We start from the raw sequence: 27561 nt of genomic DNA, 5'->3' as shown, positions 1-27561 counted from the left end.
AAGTTGTGAAGCCCACCCCTCCCTTCACCGGCCCCCCCCCCACCCTGACAAGCCAAAACGAGACGTTAAACACCTCTCAATCTGTCAAGCGAGCTGCTAAAATAGAAACAGACCCGCTTTTTCATTACTACGCAACCAAATTGATACTTTTGACAACGTGTGGTATTAGATATGACAAGTGGCTTCAGATATGGGAGTAAGCAGCCCGAGCAGATGCCTCTCCATCTCTCAGACATTATCAACTAAATTCCTACTGTCAGCTGTTCATCTGGATTAGATGGAAACAAATCCTCATATCGTCAACTGCTTCAAGTTTGTGTTTCATCCACATTTTTCACAACTGTGACCAACCCAATGGAGCCACAGTTTTCTGCTGTTTGCCACCAGGCTGTCTCACCAGGGATTTGAACCAATGACCTCCCAGTCCAACATCTATGCGACTGTTGTCCAATTGGCGCATGCCCAGTAAGGGGAAAATGAAAATACAATAACAAAAACTACTGCTGTTGGATTTATTGCATTTCTAAAGTAGCTTGGTATCACTAAATCTGTCTGGATTCTGTCAAGATGGGGAACCCCACACCGACTAAGATCTCTTGAGAGTGATCATTTTGACTCAAACCATGATCTTTCCCTAACCCCCTAACCAAGTGTTTTCTGTCCCTACACCTAAGCAGATTCTACGCACGGCATTGTCAAGATAAAAAAGATGAACAAGATCATGATTGAGAGGAATTAGGAGAAAAAGATCACTGTGATTACTGAAGTAAAGGCACAGAGGTAAATAGGCCAGGGCAATATCCATCACCTGAGGAGTTTGTGAACTCAATAGACAAAAATTCAGGTTGAAGGTGGAAGGTAACAAGCTGCCATTACTGCTGTGGCATCTCATTCGTAAGCTGCACAGTAGTAACACTTTAATTTATGCGAAATACTTAACATTTCTTACCACTTTTGGCAACAAATATGTGCAGGAGATTCTGTAGAGCATGTTTCATGTTGAAAGAGCACTCATTGAATTCCATTAAAATAAAGTTTTAATAAATGGCTAGACATCTTTTCACCTGCAAATCTTCCAGCTTCTAATGCTGGGCAGTGCTTTATTCAGATGCTAAAACAATGAACTAAACTTTGGAAACACAAAGTAAAACCCACAAGCCTCTGCTGCATGAAATCAATTAAACTTTGATTCATCTCCATTAAATCCTCATGTTTGCATAATTAGCGGCATGCCTACAACGGACCACTAAAAGACTGGTGTTTGCCAGCAGTGTGTTGCTGATCCCCTGCTAGCTGGGCTGGGTACACTCTGCTCTCCATGTTATCCATGTTTTTATCTCATGATGCATTTCATCTTATTTCAGTGGAAGAGATCTGTCAGAGGAGGCAATCGCTGATCACGATCAACCCAAACATTTCTGCTTTCACTGTCAGCCAATCAGCCAGTGGATTAGTCTCTGTGTCTGCCACACAAGTTGATCTGTGCTAATTTGGCAGTGCGGCTTATCTGAGAAATTCTGTTTTAGCCAAAGCCAGCGAAAGCACCGATTTTAAGTTAAGTTTAAACAGCTTAGTGTTTTTGAAAACAACTAGGACACTGCTTGGATCGGCTCGACCAGCTGGTAAAAAATTTCCATCTCTTACTGCATCCCAAAGACCTTTTGTGCTCATTACTTTTGTAATGGAAGGTGGCAACACTGCCAAGGTCATACAGGACGCACACACACACATATACACACAAGAATACTGAGCACAAATTAAGCTGGACTGCGTGTGTTACCGGATAGTGTTTAGCTCAGTGTGTGTTTTTGCCAAAAACAACTCCAGTCACTCTGCTTAGTCATAAAGCATTATGCCACACAGCATCATTACATCAAACCACACACACACACAGAATAACTTAATGTTAAATCACTGCATATTAATACACCCCCATATAAACTTGCATTATGTACACATAAACACGCAAACTCTACAGCTCTATTCCTGCTAACTGTCATCAAAAGATCATTCTGTCATTCCTTGTTTCCTCTTATTCTTTTCGTTGCACTCATTCATGCACACTTAAACAGGCGCCTACTGTACACACACGCACTTGCTTGCGCACTCACTCTGAGGGAGGACGGCCACAAGGTTTGTTCTATTTAAACCTGTAAAACACGGTGTCATCATTTTTCTGACAGTCCTGCAGACAGAATTTATCTCATCATTAATTAACCATCATATTTCCAACACAGTGCAGCTTAATTAGCACAAGGTCATTGGGGAGGGCTTATTAAGTGGAACAAATTTGGGCAAGTGTAAGAGAGGAGGCAGAGGACGGAGGAGACGGAGGAGAGAAAGAGAGAGAAGCGGGATGACAAAGAGATAGGCAGAGAAAGGAGATGAAAGAAAGAAAGGAGGGAAGAAACAGAGGAAGAGGAGAAGTGTGTATGTGTGTGTTTGTGTATGCGTGTGTGTGAGTGGTTTGGTCCGACGTGACAGTGCCGGCTCAAAGATTGATAACTGCACCGGTTTTGAAAGCCCAGACCTGGAGTCTAGGACGGGAGCTGAGGGAGAAGGAGAGACGGGGAGGTGTGTGTGTATGTGTGTGTGTGTGTGTGTGTGGGGGGGGGGGTTATCTGAACCGGCAACTGGGGACCAGTGAGGGAGGGGGGGTGGGTGGGTTGAGAGGCAATGGGGGTTGTTGGGGGGAGCCAATTGCAAACATATGCTGGCTGGCAGGCGGTGGAGAGATGGATTGCAGTGGGACAGTGTCAGAGAGGCAGTTTCATCACCATCTCTACGGCCCTGTTCACCTGGTATTTTTAGAACACTGGGGAGATCTGTTAGTCAAAGGAAGAGAGGAGGAGGAGGAGGAGGAGCAGGAGGAGGAAGAGACCTGACTAGCCGTAGGTAACGCCAGGCTCCACTTAGCCAAATCCGTCTGGGGCCTCAAACACCAAGTTATTTTGGGTGGGTATCTGTGAGGGGGATAAGAGAGGAGTCCCACCGGTTTGGGTTTTAAAAAGTAGATAGTGCTGATTAGCTTTGGTACCAGAAGTCTATTTTGGTCAGTTAGCCTAAACTTTGTTGATGGTAAAATTTGTCCTCATTTGACCTGGTCGAAGTAGAAGAGGGCAGTGAGCAGCCTCAGGCCAACAACCAGCACCTGAGTCTTAAAAGAGTAGTGCATAATGTATTTGAAAGTAAAGTAAAAGGCATCAGTTTGTCAAAGAAAATCTACACAGCAGGGTTGGGTGATGTGTCAAAATTTTACAAACATCCACCATCGGCCCAGCAACCGACTGTTGCTGATATTTTCCTGCAGGCGCATGTGCTGGCTCCCCCATCCCCTGTTTCAGGGTGGACATGTATATGAAGGTACGTCCAAAAAAAAAAAAAAAAAAAGAAAAAAAAAACTCACAAAATGTCAAGAAAGAAAATATTTTTATACCCATTTCTTTTATAAATAATAAATTGAAAGAACACCTTCTGAATTCAACTTTCTCTCTTTTACCAAACTAAGACAAGCTTGTTAACTCTGTAAAACACGCTTTATTGAACCTCGACAGATGGTAACAGAATAAAATTCAGTAAAAACCGTCTTGGTCAGTCTTTCCACTGTTAAAACAATCACCAACTTTGGTTTGGTCAAAAATAAATCCATAATTTACAGATTCATGTGAAAATAGTCTGACTCTGCAGGCTGTTTTCCTCTCACTCGTCCTCCGGTTAAGCACATTTGGCTCCCGCTAAATGAGTGTGTCGCAGAATGAGAATGCTTTGCAGAGCAGCAGCTGTGACTTGACCATTAAAGTAGCAAAGTAGAAAAGATACAAACCACCCAAAAAAGCCAACTGTCGACGTACTGCATGTCAATATACTCGCCTAATCGCTCAGTGTTAGCTTTAAAAAGGGCTGTAAAAAGAAAACACAGATTTCATGTTGAATGTACAGCACAACAGCGCATTCCACTTTTAGATTTCGCAATGCAAATGCTGCCACTCGTCTTTTTGCCACTCAGCGGGTACACCTGAGTGACCACTGTCAACTTACCAGGCACGTGTTTTAGTGCTGAAGAAAAGTCACACAAACACAGGAAGAACATGTTAAAAATACACAATTTATTTAAACGTTTATTTTCATACGAGGAAAACCCTGTTTTGTCAATAACTTAATGGAATCCACTCACAATGTCTCGCTACAATCAGTTCCCACTAATGAGCGTAATGGGCAATGATGGTCAACACCGGTCAGATCTGACTTTAAAAAAAAAGGCTAATATTAGCCCAGATATCATTATAACCCCAGTGGAGAAGAGGAGGGAGGGGAGTCGGAGGGGAGGATGGGTGAGATGACAGACTCCAACTATCTGACAGGTTCTGGGTGAGAGAGAGAGAGAAAGAGAGAGGAGAGAGCTGAACTGTTATAAAGTGACACAACTGGGTCTTCGTCTCAGTCACACCACCACTCCTCACTGCAGGCACAGAGCGGAGATGAGGGCTTTTTGTCCTTTTGTCTGCATGCATGTGTGTGCTTTCTCATAGATGTATACTTACGAGGACCCTGTGTCCTCGCAAGTCAACATAACCCTGTCTGTGTGGCGGTGTGTGATTGTACTGGCTTGCAGTGATCTCAAAAGCTTTTTTTTTTTATTGTAACATTTTGCATTACAGCTCAGAATCATAAGAAGAAGTTGTCACGTTTGTTATCACCCACTTGTAATGTCATTTTGAGTTGAATTATCCCTTTCCTCAGTGCATTTTCATCTGAATATATAATCTTCCTTATTTAGTTAATGGATGCACGGTCTGAGCCAGCCTTGTGGGAAAAAAACGGCAGTGTAGTCTCCAGAAGCTGTATAAGTATTCCCACTAGTTAGATTTTATTGATTTTGATTGAGTGTTGCACATCAAGAATGTTTTTTTCCTGCTTATTCACAGGAGAACAATATAGTCATCTTGATTGTAAAACAAAAAAAGGATGCAACCATCAGTTTTGAATGTGTAGCATTAACTACAGCAAAGAATAACTTCCCCTGAGGAGGAACATGGAACATAAAAATTGTGTATCACTTCTTCTTCTTCTTCTTCTTCTTCTTCTTCTTCTTCTTCTTCTTCTTCTTCTTCACTTTTTTAGATGAATATCACAGGTAACACAGGACAATAACACAGATGAATAACAGAAGAGGTCACTCAGTAGAGTGCAGATCTCCACCAGGCAACTTAAAAAGATTATTTGGATGTAACCTCTTTATAATCACCAACCTTTTGGTTAGTAATTGTAATTTAAATGCACATTTTTGGACAGTAAAGTGTAACAGATTACAATTGCATTTATTTTGCAGTTTAATGACGTTACTAGTTACCTGTGAGGTCGATTGTGTGGTAGAGATAATAAAAGGCTGTAAATAGTATTAAATATTCTGTTTTAGAAGGTCTTACATGTTTATGGTAGTCTAAAATACAAGCACAAGAGTTAAATTTTAATTCCTCTGTTATCCTGTTACAGCCTTATAGGTTTTTGCTAATTCATGCATTTTTTGACAAACTTATGACTTACTTATAATAACTTATACTTTTACTATACTCATATTACTCATAGTTACTTATAAATGTGATCTGACAATATATTTATTTACTCTGAAGAGTACAACTATATTTTCATATTTGACCTTTACTTTTACCTTATATTTAATATAACAGTAGAATAAAAAATAACTTATTTCACTTACTGATATATGTAGACACCGTGCATGAAATTATGTTTGTACATGAGTGCCTATGTGTGTGAGCCTGTGTATGTTAACGTTACTGTAAAATCTTTTTTTCTCATTTCACAACTTTAGTCTTCACCTTTTTTGTAATCTGGTGTGTGTCTCACTCTGTGTGTGTGTGTGTGTGAGTGTGTGTGTTCCCTGCTGTTATGGTGGGTTTGCTCTGCTCTGCAGGCACCTAAACCAACACTTCAACAACAAGGGAGTGGCCTGAGAGCTTGATTGACAGCAGTGACCTTGCCTCAATTGCTTGTAATTAGTTCTTTAAAAACAGGGCGCCAAAAGACAACTGACCTGTCTCGCATACCTGTTTTCATAGGTAATTGTTAAAACGCCTGCCATTTTCACGCTTGTAATAATAAACTCCTCCACCTAATAGACTCATCACTCTTGAAACAGGAGTGCTGACAACCCAGAAGAAAGATATATTTGTTTAAGTATGAGGGGGAAAAAAGCATGCTACAAGCAGCTGGGGAGAATGTTTTCAGTGTTTTGGAGATGTCTAATTGCAAAAATCTGCTCACGGTTTTGCTCAAGTGCAGTCGCTCGTTGTTCTACAGCGTTACTGTATGACTGAGCCAAGTAAGCGGGTGCTAAAATCCCTCAGAAGAAAACAGAAAACCAGGTGAGAAGGCATGAACGCAGATCCAGAAATAGCAAGCATGATGCATGCAGCGCAGGTGTGATGACTCACAAAATGAAGACAGGGATATTCAGAGCATCCGTTCTTACATGAGTGCAGTGAGAGGAGTGTAGAGAAATTTAGACTGAAACAGTAAATATGTGTAGTTTATATCAAAGTTTCAGAATTATTTGTGTTTTTACATTTGTCCATTTTGTTATATATAGTCAGTGCTTCTAATATTTGGCATGGTAGAAAAAACTCTATCCTAACAATCATTAATAAATGATAGTTGACAGTTAAACTCAAATTGGGCTGGAGACATGGCAGACATCTCTATGGCCAATATCTCCAGATCTCTGCAACACACACAAAAAATCTGAATGGATAAATGTGTTTTGAATTAAAAACTTGGTCTGACGCATCAGTAAACAAATATTCTTATAAAATCAAGGTTTAAATTCTGCACCACGTTTATTTCTGCATGTTCACATGACAGAATTGATATATATATATATATATATATACGTTCCTGCGGTCGGTCACGTTGCTGTGCCAGGGGCCGAACACGGCTGAGCGGGCATCTGGCTCTGCAGCGCTGGGCTCTGGGCTCACAGCCGCGTCCCAGCATGCCGTGCGGCGCGGCCATATTGCCCCGGCACCAAGGGCCGGGACCGTCCAGGCCTGACGGGTGGAGCAGGGGCGGAAGAGCCCTGCCTGGAGCCAGCATGGTGGCAATATGGACCACACGGAGCAGGCAGGGGTCAAGTCACACAAAAACCATGAGCCAGTGTGTGTGTGGGACGTGTGTGTATGGGGGTGTGTGTGGGAGGAAAAGAGAGAGTTAGCAGTGTGATAGGGAGATAAAGAGTAGATAAAGACAACCCTTAATTCATTAGAATAAATCCTTTCCCTTAATTATTGATAATGAATCTGCTCTTTAATCTTTCTCTTTCTTCCTCTCCTTATCTGCCTGTGTCAGCACTTTGTCTCTCTGGCTTGGTGTTGGGTGGTAAGGCCTAGTTTTCAGCCACCCAAGGGCAGCAGTCAATAACATCCCATGCTGCTGGTACTGTAAGCAGGGATGTGATTAGCAGCAAAGAAAAGGCAGCAGAAAAATATTCACTTGAAAGTATTCAAGGATGTGTGGACTCACTGTGGGATATTCAAATACCCTGAAATTGTGGAAAAATGAAAGGAAATCAGTTTTTCTTGTTTTTATTTGCAAAAAAAAAAAGCTTGAATCGATGTCAAAACTACTGCAACGACACAGAATAAACCAGAGCCCACTCTGCCCACTGTAACCACTGACCAGCATACACAAGTGATCAATGCTGTGCACTCTTAGAAACAAGGGTTCCAAAATGGTTCTTCTGAACCCCCCTCCCCCTTTTTTTTTTAAACAATGGTTCATCAAGCTTTGTAAGAGGTGAAAACCCTTATTTAAAAAGGTGCCCTTTTGATCCCTCTTGGTGGATTCTAGAAAGTGGAATGGTTGTGGATAGAACCTCCAGAGAGGGTTCTAGGTGGAAGAATTACAGCATAGAGGCACTTTCTGTTTAGCCTTTTCCACCAAGAAGGAACCAGCCCCATTCAGGTTTGAACACCTTATTTTGAACCGTGCAGAGCATTTCCACCAAAAATAAATTGGCTCAGAATCTGAAAAGTTGGTTTCATGCAGCTGTAACCAAAACATGGCAGGTTTTCCTTGTGAACCAACGTGGGTGTGTCATATCCTACAGGTTGTTGTGCATTGTGCAGCACCCTCTGTTTGATGACATCCTTCATTAAAATGATTCCACTCAAAGCTGGTGGGAATGTGATCTGCTTCACACCAAGGTGCCAAAAAACTTTAACAGAAGTGATTCAAGAACCAGAAGTAATTTGGTGGAAAAGAGCCTCAAACGTTTCATAGGGTGGCTCTAGGTGTGACCCTTTAGGCTGGGTTCAAGATAGAACCGCATAAAAGGGTTCTACCAGAAATCAACAAAGGGTTTTTTCTTATGGTTCTCCTTAGCCCCTTTATTTGTAAGAGTGTGTAGTAATCTCATTGCAGCATCAGCACACTGATTTTGTGTGCTTACACTCATGAAGCTCCATTTCCCAGAGGTCTGTGCAGCGCACGTAGTCCCGGCGTGGTACTGGCAAGGCCTGAGCGACCCCTAGCTCACCTTTGTGTTTGCTGGCTGCTTGTTTGAACAGGAGCCAGCGGACAGCGCCTCGCTGTTTATCCTACTCAATATTTCATGGAGAATGAACACTCTCAGAATGAGGGATCGCGTTAATATTGCTGTTAAAATTAAGCGATAATTAAAATTTGTTAGTTTAAAAGCCATTGCAGTCTATAAAAGTTTGATTACTGGAAAATTAGGTGCATTAAGTTTTTATGGGTTGGCCTGTGCTATCGCTTGGGAACGATTTTTATGCACTTGTCATGGGCATATGGTGCAGAATTGTGGGAGTGTGTGTGTTTGTGGGTAGGGGGGCTGTGAGGGAAGCATGTTGGTTCTCTGAAAAGCTGACACACTTGAATGCTAAAACGTCCACCCCTGTGGTCTTACTCATCATTAGTTAAGGCACAGCCTGGTCGCAGCAACTGTGACAAAATGCCAATTATAAATCTGAGCCTGCGTCTCGGAGACGAGAGGTCAGAGGTCACGTACGTCTTAGCTGCTTTATGGTCGTGTCGTTTGGCCACTGATGTCACATCAGTACTCCCATTGAGGGTGCGTGTTGTTGGTCACTCTGACGTCCAGCTCCTTGATGCAGGGTGCAGCAGGGTCCCATCGGCTCCTATTACTAATAATAATGTTAGTTAGCCGTGGACAGCTCGTCCCAGAGTTGGAAGCCACTCGTCATGTCAGAACAGCATGACCTTGACTTGTGGAATAAATCCGCAGCAGTAGTTTGTCTTCCCATAACAGCGTCTACCTCATCCCGGCAGTGCAGCTCCAACAGTCCCTCCAGCTTTTGAAGTTTTTCTTTCCCTAAGAATGATGTCACCCACCGTCGAAACCCAAGTGACATTACTCACCCAGACAAGAACGGAGAATGTGCACAGTTCACCTTCATATTCATTTCACATCCTGTGGCACAAAACCAGCCACTTCTACAGTGACACAATTGTGCGGCTAACTGTTGACAGTGGTTGGACATTATGCACAGTGGGACTGTGGAAAAACTGGGCTGTTGCCAGCCTGTTTTTCTTTTCTATTGAAACATCAGACTGTCATGGCAGAAATGGATGTTGCCAGGCATCACTAATGAGCCAATTAATCAATGAATTAGCTGAGCAGCGATTAAATTAATGCGAGCTGGACGGGCAAGCGGCAGTCGTGGATATATCCTGGGGAAGGTGATTAACACACACAGAGAACAGGCAGCGATCAACAAGGCCACTATTAAGTTGGACAACTTCCTGAACTTTTCTCTTTTCAGCTAAATATAGAACGGCTTAATTCATTTTATTTTATGTGGACTAGAGAAATATTATCATATTTTCCCATGTGGCCACACTGCATCAGTAATATGCTGTGGAACTTGAGAGAGATTGAGATGTACTTTTATTATATTATCTTTTTTTCCAATTATTTCTGCCCATGTTTAAGGACTCTTCTGAAAAAAATACCACAAATAACCAATAAGCATACACCATACACTGTATATGTTTTTGTTTTATTTATTTAGCATAATATTTACTCACCTACCTGTGACCACATCACTTAAATATTAAAATATTTGTGGCCCAAACAAAAATGATCAAATAATCAAAATGTGACACAATTACAATAATATCCTAATTATTAAGAAAGTTTTCCTAAACTTTAGGGATGTAATAGTACCAAAAAATAATACCACAAAAAACATACACATTACAACATTAAATGAGATATTAAATTAAAAAAAAAAAGACAAGTTGACAAAAATGTCCTTCATTGAATATTAAATATGATGTTTATAGAATGTTTGTACACTCAGCTTTTCCTTTCAACTTAAAGTACTTCTGCTTTCCTTCTTTCATAAAATGAAAATGGGTTGTGTGTACTGTCATGTGTTGGACATCATATGATTGATCCATCATAGGTCAGGACAGTGGTTCCCAAAGAAGGGTCTGGGGCCTGGGGTCTTAAACAGGGTATAGGGGTCTTTTAGAGGCCTCCAGTGAGTCTCCAGCAAAAATGAAGAGCAGTCTTGGTTCACTGCAGTGAAATTAACTGGAAGTGCGTCAATGTAGAGAGTTAAAAGAATGACTATTGAAATTGTAGGTGTCACTTCTCTCGCTGTCATCTCCTCATGTACAGTTTGGATCAGGACCTCTCAAAGTCTGGAGCTCAGTCCACATCCGGACCAAACCGTGAGTCAATCTGGACCCGCCAACACCTTGCGTTGTGAATACAATTTGTCATGAAGTGTAACATTTTCTAGTTTGACATAAATGTTGCATTGATCAGTAGATTTTGAGTGAAGGTACAGTGACGCTGGAGATCATTCATGGTGGTCCTGTTCCCAATGTGCCTGTTGGAAAAAGTGCTACTAGGAATATCTGTACATCTGCCAGCATTCGTTACACAGAATATAATGTACAGAATATAGAGCATATGCATAAACACACATTTTTGCAATGATCCCACACATGTAGTTATCAAACACTTGCGACAAACATATGCAACACACACAAGACAATAAATTATAGTTAATATATTTGTGAGAATGCGTCTGAGTGAGAGATAAATATGACCTAACTAAATCATTACTACCTTGGTTTTGTATTGGTTGTGATATTAATTAATTGCGATGAGTAGCCTATAGGCAGAGAAAGGCGGGTCTTCATAGAACATTCCATCGCTCACGTTCAAGCAACTGATTGCAGACAAACAACAGGTCTTGAACTTGTATGTGTGCTGCTTAAAGACTATAAGATAGTTTTGGTTTTCTGACAGTGAATAAAAATCTGATGCAAACGCCTGGCGTAGGTAGTCCCACAATTCACCAGTCAGTAACAACGTTTCCTTACAGTGCACTAAGAATAAATGCTATAGACTTGGGGTTCGTGAGGTCAAACATCAGGTCTACATGATTACTGGAGCACTTTGGGTAGATGTGAGTGTTAAGCACCAAACAATGCAGAACTCTTTAATCAGCTCTGTGTGGGCTGTTGGCCGAGCACTGTACCACATCATCTCCCCATGTCCAAAAGTCTCCAGCCAACCCCCCTCCCACTCTCTGCTTGAGCCGAGACGTTACAGAAAGGGGGGTGGCAGTGTTGGGGAGGCTCCCTTGATTATGTGACATCCTCCGGAAGAGCGCTGGAGTTGTTTCCTCCATTACTTAGAGAGGGAAAAAAGAGGCCTTTTCACTATTGAGACTGTCACTCTCAATTTGGGCTAACGGTAAGCATGCACAAGGCCTCCTGGATATTTTCCCCCACCTGCTCTCACCCCAGTCCCACTCACCCCCTCCCGCACACACACCCACGCCATACCCCACCTCGCCTCCCCTCCCCCTGCAGCGGATCGCCGTGGTGACAGTTTGATTAGATCATCAATCGTGGCCGTTAACAGCGGTTTTCCTGAGCACCTGGACCGGCAGGTCACAGCTGGCTCTGAGCTACCGCTGTCCCCCTGACCCAGAGCTGTGTGTGCGTGCGTGTGTGTGTGTGTGTGAAAGTATGCTTGCAGACACACAATTGCACATGCAGTCCAATTGTTTTTGTGTGTGCCAGACCAGCTCTTTGTACTGTATTTATTACCTTTCAAGTACATGTCTGTGTATTGGTGTGTTACATAGTTCCATGTTGTAAGTCCGTGTGTGTGTGGTAAGTGTTATATTACACTAATGTTAACACTAACAGAAGTTACAAACAAGGTGATTTTATTGACTGTAACACTACTTTTGGTATATACCGCTTGGCGTGTCTGTGTGTGGAAGACTTTTTCTGTATTGGCCGTACTAAAAGATGCTTAAGAGATCGCCTCACCAGAGATAAACATGCCGTCAGAATTAGGGGTGTACCAAATTGTATCGTTCATAATATATTATTATATTTTTTTCATAAAAATCATATCATGATAACGACAGTATTAAAAAATACTAAAAGGGCAGCGACTTCAGTAGTGTGGAAGTGTTTTAGTTACAAAAGATCAGATGAGCAACAAACCACAGTAATACATAAGAAGTGCAGGAAGACTGGAACAACAAAAGGGGGCAGTACAACAAACTCATTTTACTACCTCAAGAAGAAGCACCTGATTGAGTATGAGAAGAGCCAAAAATCCCGTGAGGAGAGCTCAACAGCTATTGTGAGTTCTAAACCAAAGACATTTATCAGTATTTTGTCATATTGTCAAGAAGATCATTACAGCAGAGTGCCCTGAAATATTGGGATATTATTTTAGGGCCACATCGCCCGTCCCTAATCAGAATTAGGAAGCGCAACTACCCCATGGCTGGACACGTAAGTGAGTTGCACAATGCTAATGATATCTTATTATACATCGAGGGCAGTGAACATATCGAACCTTTGGTCGAGGGGGAGATAGAATACAGAAACTTAACCAAAGGGAAGCTTTTTTGATTAATCTACTGGATGCCTTCATGTATCATGGTCTCCATGAAGATATAGCCTAGATTTTTTTGTAAATATATTTTTCTTATTATTATAATCCCATAAAAGTAGTTTTCTTGTAATGATTTATTATTTTTCATTGTATAATGGTTCCTAAATTTCTCAGCCTATGTTTAAAACTTACATATGTATATATTTATCCTCCATTTATGATTTTTGAAAATTATTTCTATGCCTCCACACCGGTGACAGCCGTGGTCAGAAGCTTTGTGTTTTTGGGTAGTATGTCTGTCCGTCCATTCCATTCTTGTGAATGTGATAGCTCAAGAATGCTTTGATGATATTCCGTCAAACTTGGCACAAATGTCCACTTGGACTCAAGGATGAACTGATTTGAATTTTCAAAGGTCAAGGCCACTGTGACCTCACAAATGTTTTTGTCCATAACTCAAGAATTTATACACGAACTATGACAAAATTTCACACAGATGTCTAATAGGATAAAATTATGTGGTGATGACATTTTATATCCTAAGGTCAAAGGTCAGCCTCACTGTGACATCATCAGTCCTCTGTAAAAAATAGTCTCCAAGTGAAGACAGCGTGTGTCATACGTGCCAATATAGTGAGAACTTCCGTTTTGCAAAACCTGCACATATTATGGGTCTGAACAGACATGGACTTGTAAAACGCAAATTGACTTGATTTCCAGTTTCTTCTTTTCTGTGTTTTCTCGTGTTATGTTTATTTGGGTCATGATTGCCTCCCATTGGCTGGTTTTACTATGTAGGTGAGGCTTTACCTCTGTTTGTTTGTTCAAAGCCCTGATGAAGACCTGTAGTAATGTAGTAATGATTTGGCCAATGTAATAAAGGCTTTTTAATTATTTCTTTGCCTTCCTCGTCACTGCCATTTATCTTTATGCAGCTCCTGGATTCTGGCTTTGAGTTTGAAATGAGTGCAGTGCAGCGCTCTATTTGGATGTCCACTGCTGTTTGAATTCAATACAAATGAGAAATGCATTTCCTCAAGGGGCCTTTAGAGCCACCTTGTTATTTTCTGCTTATGTTTTTTTCTCTGACCTGGGAGGTCGAAACACTAATAAATGTTTTAATTCTTTACATAGGTTGTGAGATATCACTTTGTAGAGAATGGGGGTGCTGAGAGTTTGAATACTAAATGTTTACGCATGCAGAGAGACTGCTGGATGAATAAAATTAGAGGAATGGAGAAATACAGTGGGACACATCTGTATCTGTGCAGTGTGTCCAGATCCTCTCCAGAGTGTATTGTTTTGTACTCTGTGTCTACAGATTCACAGATACCAGTGTGGAGCAGTTATGGCTATTCATCTGTAACACCACACACACACACACACACGCTCTTTACCGTAGCTGCGACACTTCACAAACACACACACGCACATAAATTCACCTGCTTCCCCGCGTTGTCTTCGGCGGCTGTATCAGGTTCCTCGTCGTTCTGGTAAAGCAGTTAAATTTATGGGCTAACAATAATGGGACAAAGTGTGTGTCTCATTGCGATTCCTCAGGTATTCCATGATTAAATAAACGTCCCCGGTCTTTTCATAAAGCTTGTTTATGGCAGCGTGGCACCATATGCTACTGCTTCCACCCCACCCACCCATCTCTTTCTCTCTCTCTCTGTTTAATTCTGCCTCTTTCTCTTTGTCTCTCCCTCCGTTTCTCTCTATGCTTCATACACTGCCCTACACTGCCTCTACCAGATGCAGGCTAGCCATTATTCTGTGGCGGAGTCGTGGCGGAGAAGCTAAACTTGTGAATTAACATGTAGAAGCCATTACGGAGTGATGATGATATCCATCTGCGCCGTTCATAGGTGCTACTTAGTAAATTGTCTGCGCTGTAATGGCACAACAGTAACAATATGATTCTGTTTTATCAACTCCATGGTCTGTTCCCGGCTTTTCTGCTAAGTAGATGCTCAGGTGTGACTTATTTGCTGGATGCTGTTGAGTGTTTGGTTTGTCGCCGCTCTGTGTGGTTTTACCCTGGTCACTGCAGAGACGTGGAAATTTACTTGAGGCATCAAAGTACATTTATGATACCATTAAACAAAGGTCTGCAACTAACGATCATTTTCATTATCAAATTCATTCATCAGAACTCCTTCAAATAGCTTCTTTTGTCCAGTGAACTGTCCAAACCCCAAACACTCTTCATTTACTATCATAAATGACAAATAAAAACATTGAATCCTTAAAGAGCCTTTGAAAAGGAAATGTTTGATATTTTAGCTTTGAAATGATTCACTGATTGTTCAAATAGTTTACAACTAGTTTTCTTTTGATCGAATAATCAATTAATCAACTAATTGTTGCAACTTTAATTTAAAATGCTCCAGATTGTAGCATTTTTCATATTCTTGAATTTGATTTTTTTTAACTGTGTGTTTTTGTCAGAAAAAGATGTGCTGATTGACAAAACACTATATGATCATTTTATAATGTATATAATGTATGTATATAATGTATAAGTTTCATTTGAATAAAACTAAACAACATGCAAAATGTAGTGAATTTTGTAGAATCTTAGAGGATGCATTTAAAATAAAATGTAAGACATTGTGATTAGAGCTTCATTGATTAATCAATCGTTAATCAAAATTAATTGCCAACTATTTTGGTAATCAATTAATCATTTTCAGTTATCTTTTAATTAAAAAAATGTTGATATTCTCTGATTTCAGCATCCTCAAATATGGATATTTTCTTTCTGTCCTACCTACTATTTTAGAGGATGTCACCCTGTGCTTTTGGAAGCATTTTTCATTTCCTGACATTTTCTGGCCCAAACAACTAATTAATTAATCAAGAAAATGATCAACAGATTAATCAATAATGAAAATAATCAAATCTAAACCAACCTAAATGATGCTACAGAATCTGTTTGTCTTGTTGTAGATCTTAAGGTAAATTTGCGTGTCAGCAAACATAGATGAGCTGTTTAAATAATACTGTGGTACATTCAAACTAAATATGATACGAAAGGTTGCATGTCCTTTGGTTTCTGTCCAGTTCTTTCTCTCCTCCAGTGACAGGAATTCTGGTGTTATTCATTCTAAAATTACAGATAGCCTGCCTGTACTTTTAGGTTTTATAAACCAAATACTTTTTCAATTTGATATTCTTAATTCGACATAAATATCACATGACATCATAAGTCGAAACACTCTTTTGGATGAACTGATCTTTCAGCCTCTGTTCAGTAGTTAGTTTCAACCAGTTGATATTATCACACTTTCTTTGACTTTTTAATGTCAAATGTGCACAATCTTCTGAGTGTAAAACCTCATATTTTGTGTTTCTCCGAAGAGTCCATGACACTCCAGTCCTCTGTGGCTGAATAGTTTTGACTACGCAAACACAGGCAAAGCAGCTAAAGTTGTGGGACTGATAATTAATTCTCCAAAGGAGTGTATGACTGTGTGTGTGTGTGTGCGTGTGTGTGTGTGTGTGTGTGGGGAGGGGGGGCATAGAAAAAAACAAAAGTTGTTACAAAGCAAGTCAGAAAAGCAATTAACTTCTTCAGCCAGGACATGACAGTAAATATGTGTGATTGTTCACTTTATTGTCTTGTTTGGTTGGAGTTGCGTTGTGGAGAGACACAGAGTTTTGTGTACTCTGGACTTTTGTTGTGATTATTAATGGCTGTTTTACATTAACCTCGCCGTGCTAATATGTTCAACAATGGCCCAAGTCACCTGAGCTGTGAGGACGACGGAGGCAGCCATGTCCCTCCGTCCAGCCAACGCTGTAGCAGCTACCCTACTATCCCCCCCTACCCAATGACCAAGATTAATGAAACCTCCGTCGTTTTTAATTAGCACGGCCGCAGTCATCAATTACGTCTGCCCCACCCCAAATACAAATATTGTTATATTTGGGGGAAAAAATTCTTGATTTATTTCATTGTGGTGGCCGAAGGAGTGAGATGAATGGCCTCCCATCATGGTCATTTGCAGGGATGAGGAGGAGGAGAAGGGTGGGTGGGGGTACAGTAAGAGTGGAGGACATGGACTGGGCCAGCCCAGGAAAGCCAAGTCTTCGGGGGAAGATCAGTCTGGGTCTCAATGTCCCTGTGCAGGGATATGACTCCAACTGTCTAGGAACTTAATTAGACTTTCCTTGAACCCAGAGCGGCACTGATACCAGTTGTCCTCAAACTGAGATGTAGCAGGAGATTGTGATGTTTAAATACCAATCAAGGCATCATTACTCACACCACCTAATTTTGTCTTGACATGAAACATTGCATTGTATTAGTGGCTTTTATATATTTGATAGACACAACATAGAGCTACTCTTGTTTCATACTGGTCAAACACTTATTTTAGTATATTCAGAATATGTTCAGAAAAAGAAAATATTAGACCAGGTCAATAGATGGAAAGAGTTGTTTTAAAATAAATAACAATGTTGTAGGTAGGGATGGGTATTGACAGTTGGCACTAAATAGGTACTGGTCCCTGATTGGTTAGTACCAAAATATTGATAAGCTCCTGGACAAAGGCATTGCTATCGGTGTTTATGGAACATTAATTAGAGTTGTCTGATCCAGTAATGCGTAATTCAGTTATCGGATATCAGACTAATCCACGTTCCAGTCAAATTCCACAATCCCACATGTTTTCTACTTGTAAATACTCTCCTACTTTTGCATTTTGGCACATAAAATAGTGAAAAATGACAAACTCTCAGGAATGCACAATGAGAAGTGAGGGTCATCTTTCAGCACTATCTGCAGAACATGTAAATGCCACTAGCCAGAATCCTATAGCACCCTGCAATGGTTGGAGGACGCAATTACACAAGTCCAAGGCATGAAGTTAGCAACGTGAACACCAAGCAAGCTTCCCTGAGGGTGAAAACTTTGACTGGATGTGCATCAGCATGAAAAGATAAAGAACTTAAATTCCTTTTCCTTTTTCCTTTTTCCTTAAATTCCATTTCCTTATGATGATGAAGCTGCCAGCATCCGGTGATTCTGTAAATGTGAAGTAGTGAAGTATGTTTGACTGGTTTAGCAAAGTGGCTGCTGCAGCTAACTTAACATTACGCCCACAGTACAGCCTTCAGGCTCCAGTGCCGATGGGGTTAGCCAAGATAAAAATGCGACTGTTTCGACCTCGTCAAGTCAAGGTAACATTCAGGACACAGTAAGCATTGTTTTTAAGCACTTCTAATTTATGTGCCTAAATAATCCCATAGACGGTGACAGTCAGACAGCAGCCACAGCTTCATCAGTGGACGTCAGAAGTCAGAAACCCAAATACAACCCATCCTCCATCACCAGTCAGAGGAAAACAGCACAGGAATAAAACAGCATAATATTACAGGGCTGTCGCAAGTTTAATTTGAAAGATTTTCCACCCTTCACTACAGTTGGTTCAGGGATGCTCTGTCCTGACAACTGGAGATAACTAATTTTGTATTGTTTATGGTTGTTAACATTTTCCAATTACAAATTATATTATAATCATCAAATTATGGAAAGTACTATTGATAAGAGCGTGGATAAGTTTTGGTATCAATAGCGGTGCCAGTGGAATCCTACCAATACCCATCCCTGATGTTTGTTAGGACTAATGTGCGTGACGTTCATCTCACATATGCAAGTTTTAGCCCTTGGTCAGTTCTGTGTTTTGGGTGATCTATCAGTACAGACTACCAAGAGTTTCAATATGATGTTCCTCTTTAAAATTGTCTTAACCGTAACAATCATTAATAAATCATTCACGTGCACTTTGCTGTAAAGCCATGAAAACCTCCTGCAAAATGCATCAAATATTCTTCTGAATTGCCGTCACACTGGATTTCTCCATTTGTGGTAAAAGTGGCAGTTTAGCTGGAACACCATGTTTTTTGTTTGGTTGTTCGTTTTAAAGTGAGAGTCAATCTGGTCTGCTGTCAGACTTAGGCATTGACATAGGATGTCACATATAAGCCCCATATGTCATCTGTAATAATTGGTCATCCAGCACATGATATTTTCTGTTACTAACTCTGTTTTAATGCTATTGGTAATCCCTTTTCAAATGTCTACCTCTTTATTACTCCAGCACACTTTTCTTATTTTTGTTTGTTGCTTGAACACATTTGCATGATGCTTTTAAGTTCCAGCTCTGATTCTGCCTCTTGAAGCACTCATATTGCACTCGTAACATTTTGCCAATTGCTTTTTCCAGGCAGCTTGCACTTCACTGGCTTTGCTACAATATTTGTCAATAGTTTTTTATTAGATTGTCCCCCCCCTCCATCTGATCCATGGATTTTGGTTAGTATCACAAGTATCTGATGTGAGTATTTGTTCGCTGGATCAGCACAAGTCCCACTGGGGCATCTCTTGATTGTTACTTGAACAGAGAGAATTGGTGTGTGAGAACATAAGGCTAACATTTTACTCTTGTCAGTTTTGATGTGCTAGTTTGCAACAGCATTGGCAGGCAGGCGGGTTGAGACTGCTGGCTCAATCTTTGCCACGGACGTTACATCCCTCATGACAGGTTGTGCACTAAGCAAGGGCACTTAATCCATAGAGCTAGGTGCTGAAAACAAGACAGCATTAGCAAAATACTGTGCTACAACTTAATGTGTTCGTCCTTGTGAAAAGAAATAGGACCTGTGCCAGATCCTTTTTCTCTCTCTGCTGCTTTGTGCTCCGTTCGGTGCAGTTCATTGTTAGTGAATGCAGACTGGACTTGTGTACTTATAGGTTTTTTCAATTGCTAACAAGCATCGGACAATACTGAGGCCACTTGTTAAACTCTCTTCATACCATCTGAATTACAGATGTGCGCCTGAACAGTTCATCTCACCTCCACCTCACATAAAAAACACCAACATGTTTAATAGATGTCTGAAAAGAAGCTCATAAAAGCATAAAACTGGCATTTCTCACTCAGAAACATACATTGTCACACTTAACACATTGACCGAAAAACATCAGGGTGCATTACATCGATGAACTTTGTGGAGTTTTTTTTATTAGATTTTCACATAAATCATTTATATTATATTTCATTATAAAATAAAATATAATATATATTAGTGACTGTCCTAAAATAATTAATCATAAATAATTAATCACCTGCATAGGCTTGCAGTTGAAATTACAACAATAGTCTATAGTTATTACTTCATTTTGTTGTGAATATTCTACTAAAATGCTACTGTATAAATGTTTCTTTCAATCATTGAATGTGTTTTTTCACAGTTTTGAAAACGGTGTTTACTGAATGTGTATATACTGTAGTGTTTTGCAAGTGGTGAAGTATGAATGGAAAATTTGGTTGTCGAATGCAATTTGTGTGAAAGCAATGCAGGGGTGGACCTGGAGAAATATTTATGGGGTGATGTTTTTGAGACAAAGGAGGCAAATGCTGGAGAACATGTGTTAAGATATAAGATATATAAAAGTCTTTGTATTTTTGTTGTAATTTTCATCAAAGGTTGCAGCCAATAATACAAAGGTGGCCAACCTTTGAGTTAGATAGGCTGTGAAAACCCTGATAAAACATTGAAACCAATAGAAATATCTGAAGGTGGCATTAGAAATCAATACAGTTTTATTTTCAAATCTTTAGTTATTTTTCCAAATATACTGTATGTCTGTTTTTCATTGAACATAAGGCCAACACTTTGCCTAAAATGTAGCCTGAACAGAGCATTATATTATAAACTATAGCGTATCATCTCTTGCTGCATTCGCTTGCACTTAGACTTCAGAGTTACAGTCTTGCACATTTCTGTTCAGCCACAACTTGTCATATATATAGATATATATCATAGATATATTTTGAAATAGATTTGTCCAAAACTGGGGTGGAAGGCATCTTCTCAGGGTGGCAGTTGCCACGTCATGCCACGGATCCGCCCCCGAGGCAATGAAAAATGATTGACAGTTTGGTCCACGTAGACTTTAGTTAGGCTGACTGTCTGAAGAGGTTTAACAACATGACTTCAGTTTTGACCATTGCATGTTAGCAGTTGAAAAAAACCCCTGTAAATGCTGCTGTCCAGCTTGTTCTGATAGGACACGGCATAGAAAGAGAGAAAGAAAGAATGCAAACACAGTACTTGTACTGACTCTCAGGCTTTTTCCTCATTATTTTCTGTAAGGAGTTTCATGTCTCTGCTCAAACTAAGTCTATACTCGCTTCTTTCTTATATTTGCATTCTTGTATAAATTGACTTATGAAGAAAAATAAACTCTTCTCTAAATCACATATTCAGAAAATAAAATAAAAGCTATAGCAGGCTTGTTCATAAATGACTGTCCGAGTGCAGCTCTTTTCTGCAGTTCCTCACATTCGCTAATATCTGACTAGGACATGTCGTAATAATAATGCGAGTACGCTTCTTTATGACTTGAAGATGTGCGCGGCTCATTTCTGTGGTTTGGGACTTTGGGTGTTTGCGCTGCGGTGAGCCACCAGCCATTTCACTTGTGCCGGCCACACACACACACACACACGCAGATTTCATACCCTTACTGCCACGGCCATCGCCTGCCCACTGACTCCAGAGAGAAGGGTGAGAAACATCTTGAATATTTTATGAAGCTCGGGAACCCCACCTCTGTCTTCCCCACCCAGCGCACCACTGGTGCTATGTCCAGCAGTGTACACACACACACACACACACACACACATAGACACACACACACACACACAGACACAGACACACACACACACACATACACACACCAGCACAAAACAGAAATAATGTTTTAAATGCAATCATTGTCAGGCCCAAACAATGTCATTTATCAAGGGAGCATTTGGGACTGTATAATAAGTTTCACATTATTAATACAATTTTTCATCCTCTGTCAAGCCTATCTGATTTATGGCACGCGTGTGATCTAAGGTGATCATTGAATTACAATTCCAGTAATAAGAGGGAGAATGGACCTGGTCTTTTACTTCTGCCCAGTGGAGCACACACACACACACACACACACACACACACAATCCTGGATAAACAGCCTCTGGTTGCAACATGCAGCAATTACACACAACATTACAACAATAGTCACCACCTCCTATCCGTGTTATAACTTTTACCGGTCGTACCGCGGATTAAAATCGCTAAATATTTGTGAGTAAAACCAACACGCCAGCGTCCTAATTTCTGAGAGAAAGAGGAGAGGGGAGAAAAACAAATGAACCTCGGCCCCTGTTAATTAGATAAGGGACAAAGCTCATTATTCTAAAATGATATTGGGGCCTGGAGAGTAAATATGAGTGGCCCTGTTAGGGGCTCGGTAATGGGACGGGGATGCACGTCGTTACAGGGCCAAATGATTTACAGCTAGATGCTCTTTGATGTATAGACTGTACCTTTTATTAAGTGGCTGTCGTTACGGTCACTGGCTCAGTCATTTCCCTTTGTGTCTAATCAAAATCCATACCCAGACACCCCGCCATCCCAGACCCACCCGCACCGGCCAGCCAGATGGGAAAGAAATTACAGGAATGTCGGCATCCCCTTCCCTCTAAAACCCCGCCTCGGCTCAGCAAAAGAAACCGGAGATGCTTAGGATGCATATAATATAATCTAACAAACAACAACAACAAATAAACAAATGGGAATGTGAAATTGTTTTGAGGTAATTAAATAACAAAGACAGACTCCTATCATAACATTTGGATCCAGTTTGAACAAGTATTTGCACTATTAGCAGTCTTGCTTTTTCCGCTTTATCAGATTAGCTCGCTGTTGAGGGCCCGGTGATCGGCGTCATACATCATCCTGTTTGATTTCTGTTTAGAGCGAATTTGGGGAAGCCGCTAATTGGATTGCGGGAGTCTAGCCCCGGTTAAAGATGGTAAACAGCAGAGCAGACTTGTCCCCCAACTCTCAGCCCCACAGGCTTCGAGAACGCCAGCTCTCCTCAGGATCGCCACAATTTATGACACATTTTCTCTGTATTCTTAAAAGATAATTAGGTTTATCACCCATTTTTTTCCCTCGCAGCCCCCCTTCCCTTCCCTTTTGTGTACCTGTGAGCACACAATCGCAGCATAAAAACATAAATATTTCTGCAGCACAGCAGTGCTGGCAGGTGAGCCTAATGAAATTCTAGGAGTGTAATTTGATTTACGAGGTGCTAATGCGGCCTGATATTAGAGAGAAAAAGCTCTGATATGGCTGCCTTGTGCTGTATTTAAGGCCTATCAGAAGCCTGATAAAGAGCATCCTGTCCTCAGCACTGCGGCTGAGTTATTGTTGCAGATATTCATATTGATAGTAATTCTTCCCGACGCAATTTAGTGCCGGCAATATATAAATATGGAGATAATAGTTAATTTTGGTGGCTCCTCAGATTGCGATGCTTTAAATTCAAGACTTACAAAAAAAAACTTTGAGCTGTGAAGCATCTGGACACTTTTTAAAGTGCCGTTTAAAGGATGGGAAGAGGCCTTTGACCGAACAGTGTCACACAAATCAGATTTCCAGTACTTTTCAGCGGCTGCTAATTCCAGCAGGAAGCTTTTTGGAGCTTTTGATTTGCAGTTTTTTGGTTAAAACATTGTGATTAATAGTCTGATATCCGTAAAACCTATTAAGCTTTTAAATTAACTGAGTGTGGAATCAAGACGTCGTAGCAGCATGCGCACACACTCGAATAAAGAGATCATTTTAGGGTGTTTTGTTCACAGTCATGTTGTTTCATTCTCTTGCAAAAAAGACTTAGTTCACACTTTATTTTACAGTACACTAATAAGACAAAACAAACTGCATTTTGTATCAAGTTGGACAAAAGGTATGACAAAAACTAATGTTCTTTATTGGACAGTATTGCATTCTTTATTAGACCTTTACTATAGGGTAATTAGGGACACAGTACAACAGAACTGTACTGTAAACTGAAAAAAACTGAAATGACATGTCAGCTATTTCCCCATTTAAAAACAATATGTGAGGCAAGTAAGGACCAAAATTATTGAGTTAGAGGAATATTTATCTCGGGATGACTGCACAGACCTATGCTAATACTGTAGACAGAATTAAAGAAGTAAGCGTTGGACAGATATGTGATTTCACTTTAGTTTACAATACAGTTCTGTTGTATTCTTCCCCCAGTTACCCTCAACGTCTAATAAGGGTCTAATAAAGAGTCAAACAAAGAACATATTATTTCTACTTTTAGTTTGTTTCATCTTAGTCAGAGCTCAACAGTAAGGCTTGCCTGCTTGCCCCGGGCAAGTAAATTTCTATGTTGGGCAAATAAATCTAGGAACTCATTTGTCCTACCAGACAAATTTCAAAAAAGAATCAAACCATTAAAATATTTTGATAATCAATTAACTGTTAATTGTTCAAGTCATTTTTCATGTAAAATGGCACAAAATGCTGAATATGGATAGAGAGATTTCCCCTGCTTTCAAACTGAACATCTTTGGGTTTTAGACAGACAAAATGAGACATTTAAAGACATCACCTTGGACTTTGAAAAACCGGGATGGACATTTTTCATTATTTCTGGCGTTTTATAGATGTTGCAGCCCTAGATTAAACATGACAGTTAACTAAAGGACTAAAGTTCTTTGCTGTCATTTGATGACCACTAATAATTATGACAGTTTATAGATTCCTGACCCACTTGTCCGACCAGGCAAGTGACAGAAAAACATTAATGGTGAATCCTGTGTATCATTAGGTGTATGGTGTCTAGTTATGGTATAAGTATTGTCTAATAGAGAAGATAATATTTTTAGTGTTCGGGTGTATGATGTCTAATAAGAGTATGGTTGTGTTGGTTTCTTGTCTAGTAAAAACCATATTATTTAATTTTTTTTGTCTAATTTGATGCAACATACAGCTTGTTACATCTCATTAGCGCACTGTAAAATAAAGTCTGACCAAGACGACTAGTAATTTTCCGTAATGTGTGTGTTGAAGTGTGCACAAGGGTCTGTCTATATTTGTGTGCGACCACTCTTCCCAGGCTCAAATTTAGGTCTGTGTGCTTCAAAGTGTGTTTGGGACCATTGAGCTATGGCTCATAATAAAAACAGGCAATAACAGGGCCACCACAGAGGGACCTGGCCTTTGTGCCTCCCTGCCCCCCCCTACCTCCGTGCCACCTCCTTCTCCTCATGGCCTCTCCCCACCCCCTAAGTTATGGGCTGAATAACAGCGCAACAATATTAAGATAACATTTCCTGATTGTTTGTCAGGCAGGAGGCTCCTTCACCCCGCTTTCATCACGTCCACCGTGTTCATTAAATTGACAATTTGTATTTGCCCTACAGCGGGATAAACAGGAGCTTATCTGATGGGCCTGGTCTTTTATTATTTATTTCATTATCTTTTTTTTTTCTCTCTCTCTCTCTCTCTCCTCCCCCTCTTTCTCCCGGGATTGAAGGTAAACATAAATCAGCAGCAGCATCTCTGTTGTGTGCTGTTGTTTATATTGCAGTCATATGCAGCAGCAGTCCTCTCAGAGGAGGTTCATCTACAATGCTCTGCAGACACATGTGGCCTCTTCATGGAGGTTTTAGTTGTTGTTTTGTGTGACATGCTGGCTGTACACTCCTGCGGGCCTAAGTATGATATAACTCGGTAGATATTTCACTTTAAAATGCCCTGCTGTTGGGATAATTCTTGGACTTGTTCCTGAGAGATTCTTTCTACAGCAGTAGAGTTTGTACAGTACTTGTATCTGCTGCAGCAGGCCGGTGGAGATGGTTGTCGGTGTTCATGTGAATGTTTAACTAGCACCATCCAGGAAACTGGGGCCTCATTACAGAAAATTTCCTAACTGCTTGTCCTGTCTTAAGTTTTGAAGACAGGACAAAATCCTACCTCCTATTACAGAAGCAGTTCCTAAATTCATAGCTGTGTCCAATCTTATCTCAGACCTTGTATCTTATCTTATTTTAAGAAACCAAAACAGAACTGTAAACTTGGTTTTCCACTACATGCTCATTCTGTCACACCTGTATCTGTGTTTAAAATGTACAGGAGACAACCTGTGACCTTGACAATGGCTGTCTCAATTTACTTGTCACTGGTAAGCAAGCTTGCAATAATTGACCCTTCCTAAAACCCGCCCCTTTTTCCTTTGTCCTTCAGTGATGGTTGAGCTAGCTCAGCTACCTTGGTTAACTTCCTCCTTTCCTGTTTCCAGTACTTAGATATGCTATGTGCTAGCCTCGTCTATAGTGAAAATAAAAACAAATTTTGAAGATGGTTAAAATATGTTGCTGTAACTTAAGACACATATTCACACCTTAAGTTAGCTTATATTAGCAAAATGCTAGCTAACTTCTTAGCTAATCTACATCAGCCATTAGCCAGCTGGTTATCCAGTGTTTTGCTAATATTAGCTAGCTAGTTAGCTTATATTTTGCTAACATTAGCTAACTTAAGATGTGAGCTCTGTATTGATTTTACAGGAAATGGAGAAAGTTGACCGACTTTAGCTTGATTAACTGTTAGTGGAGCATTGGGCAAAAAGGGGTGGGGCTTGGGAAGGGTCAAAGACAATTAATCAATTTTAGCTTCACTTTTAGCAGTGAGTCATGGGGTAAATATGTGAACAGATGTAGCATGTAGATTAAAATCAAAATTAATTGTCCTGACAGTTGATATACAGCCATTAATACAAAGTATCCTCATATGTTTAGTTTCAGTTGTAATATTTTGACATTCATGTTGTTCCCCATTTTCATTATCATTGTCGTACAGACCTGACAACAGTGGTGCTCTAAGTTTTTATTTAGAATTCGTGGCAGGGTCTATGCCATCCTGACTCAGAATTCCTGACTTAGGAAATTCTTCAGTTAGGACAGGTCTATAATAGCTAAATCTCTATCCTAAGATAAAATAGTAAAACTTACTAGCAGTTGTCCCAAATCCCAAATTCTGTCTTGTTTGTCCCTAAAATAATGATTATAGTAGTAGATAATATGAACAAGCTGAAAGGAGAGCTGTCTTTGCTAAACTTGACTTGATACGTGAAGGCAAAAATTCTGAGGAGACCTGACTTGGTGGCACAGTCATATTAAAAAATGTGGCACTTAATATTTCGAAGCACTGCCAGATTTTCATGAATAATTAGCAACAAGCTGCTGCTGTGACTACAATAAAGAAGACCCTTTGATTAAATTATCAATTAGTCTACATTAGGCCCCTGTGACTAACACATTGTTGATGTCATTCAACCTGTTTTAAAACAGATAACAGTGAGTGCCACCCCACTGTCCCGAATTTCACCCATTGTCATCTGGTCACCCTAGTTAAGAAACACGTTGCTGTAATACCAAAAATGTCATCCTAGACGTAGATACGATAGGGCCCTGATTTGAGTACCTAAAGACCACATTGACTACAGCACTTTTGAGAACATTTCTCCCAAGCACCGTGAGCGATGATGTTGCCCTGTTCGATATCTTAGCCCGGGAACAAGCCTGTCGTCGGTCGACATTGTGCAGGCAAACGAAAAATAACGAAGCCAGCGTTCTTACTTAGGAAACACTTGTCCCAGAAATTTAATCTTTTCCCCATTTTTTACCCAACACCCCCCCCCTAATCAGGTTTCAATTGACTGCCACTGAAGGAAG

The 27561-nt window shown here is 40.4% G+C and overlaps 1 protein-coding gene across 2 annotated transcripts in view; it reads left to right on the top strand.

Annotated features, from left to right (window-relative positions):
• The window catches only part of znf407 (zinc finger protein 407), a 205395-nt gene that overhangs the window by 84854 nt on the left and 92980 nt on the right, over positions 1-27561 (top strand). The gene's annotated exons all lie outside the window — the stretch shown is intronic.

Source organism: Lutjanus erythropterus, chromosome 9, assembly GCF_056507025.1.
Source record: "Lutjanus erythropterus isolate fLutEry1 chromosome 9, fLutEry1.hap2, whole genome shotgun sequence".
In the NCBI taxonomy this organism is placed as follows: Eukaryota; Metazoa; Chordata; class Actinopteri; order Lutjaniformes; family Lutjanidae; genus Lutjanus; species Lutjanus erythropterus.
Note: the sequence above shows the minus strand (reverse complement) of the source record. Positions and strands in the feature narration are given on the sequence as shown.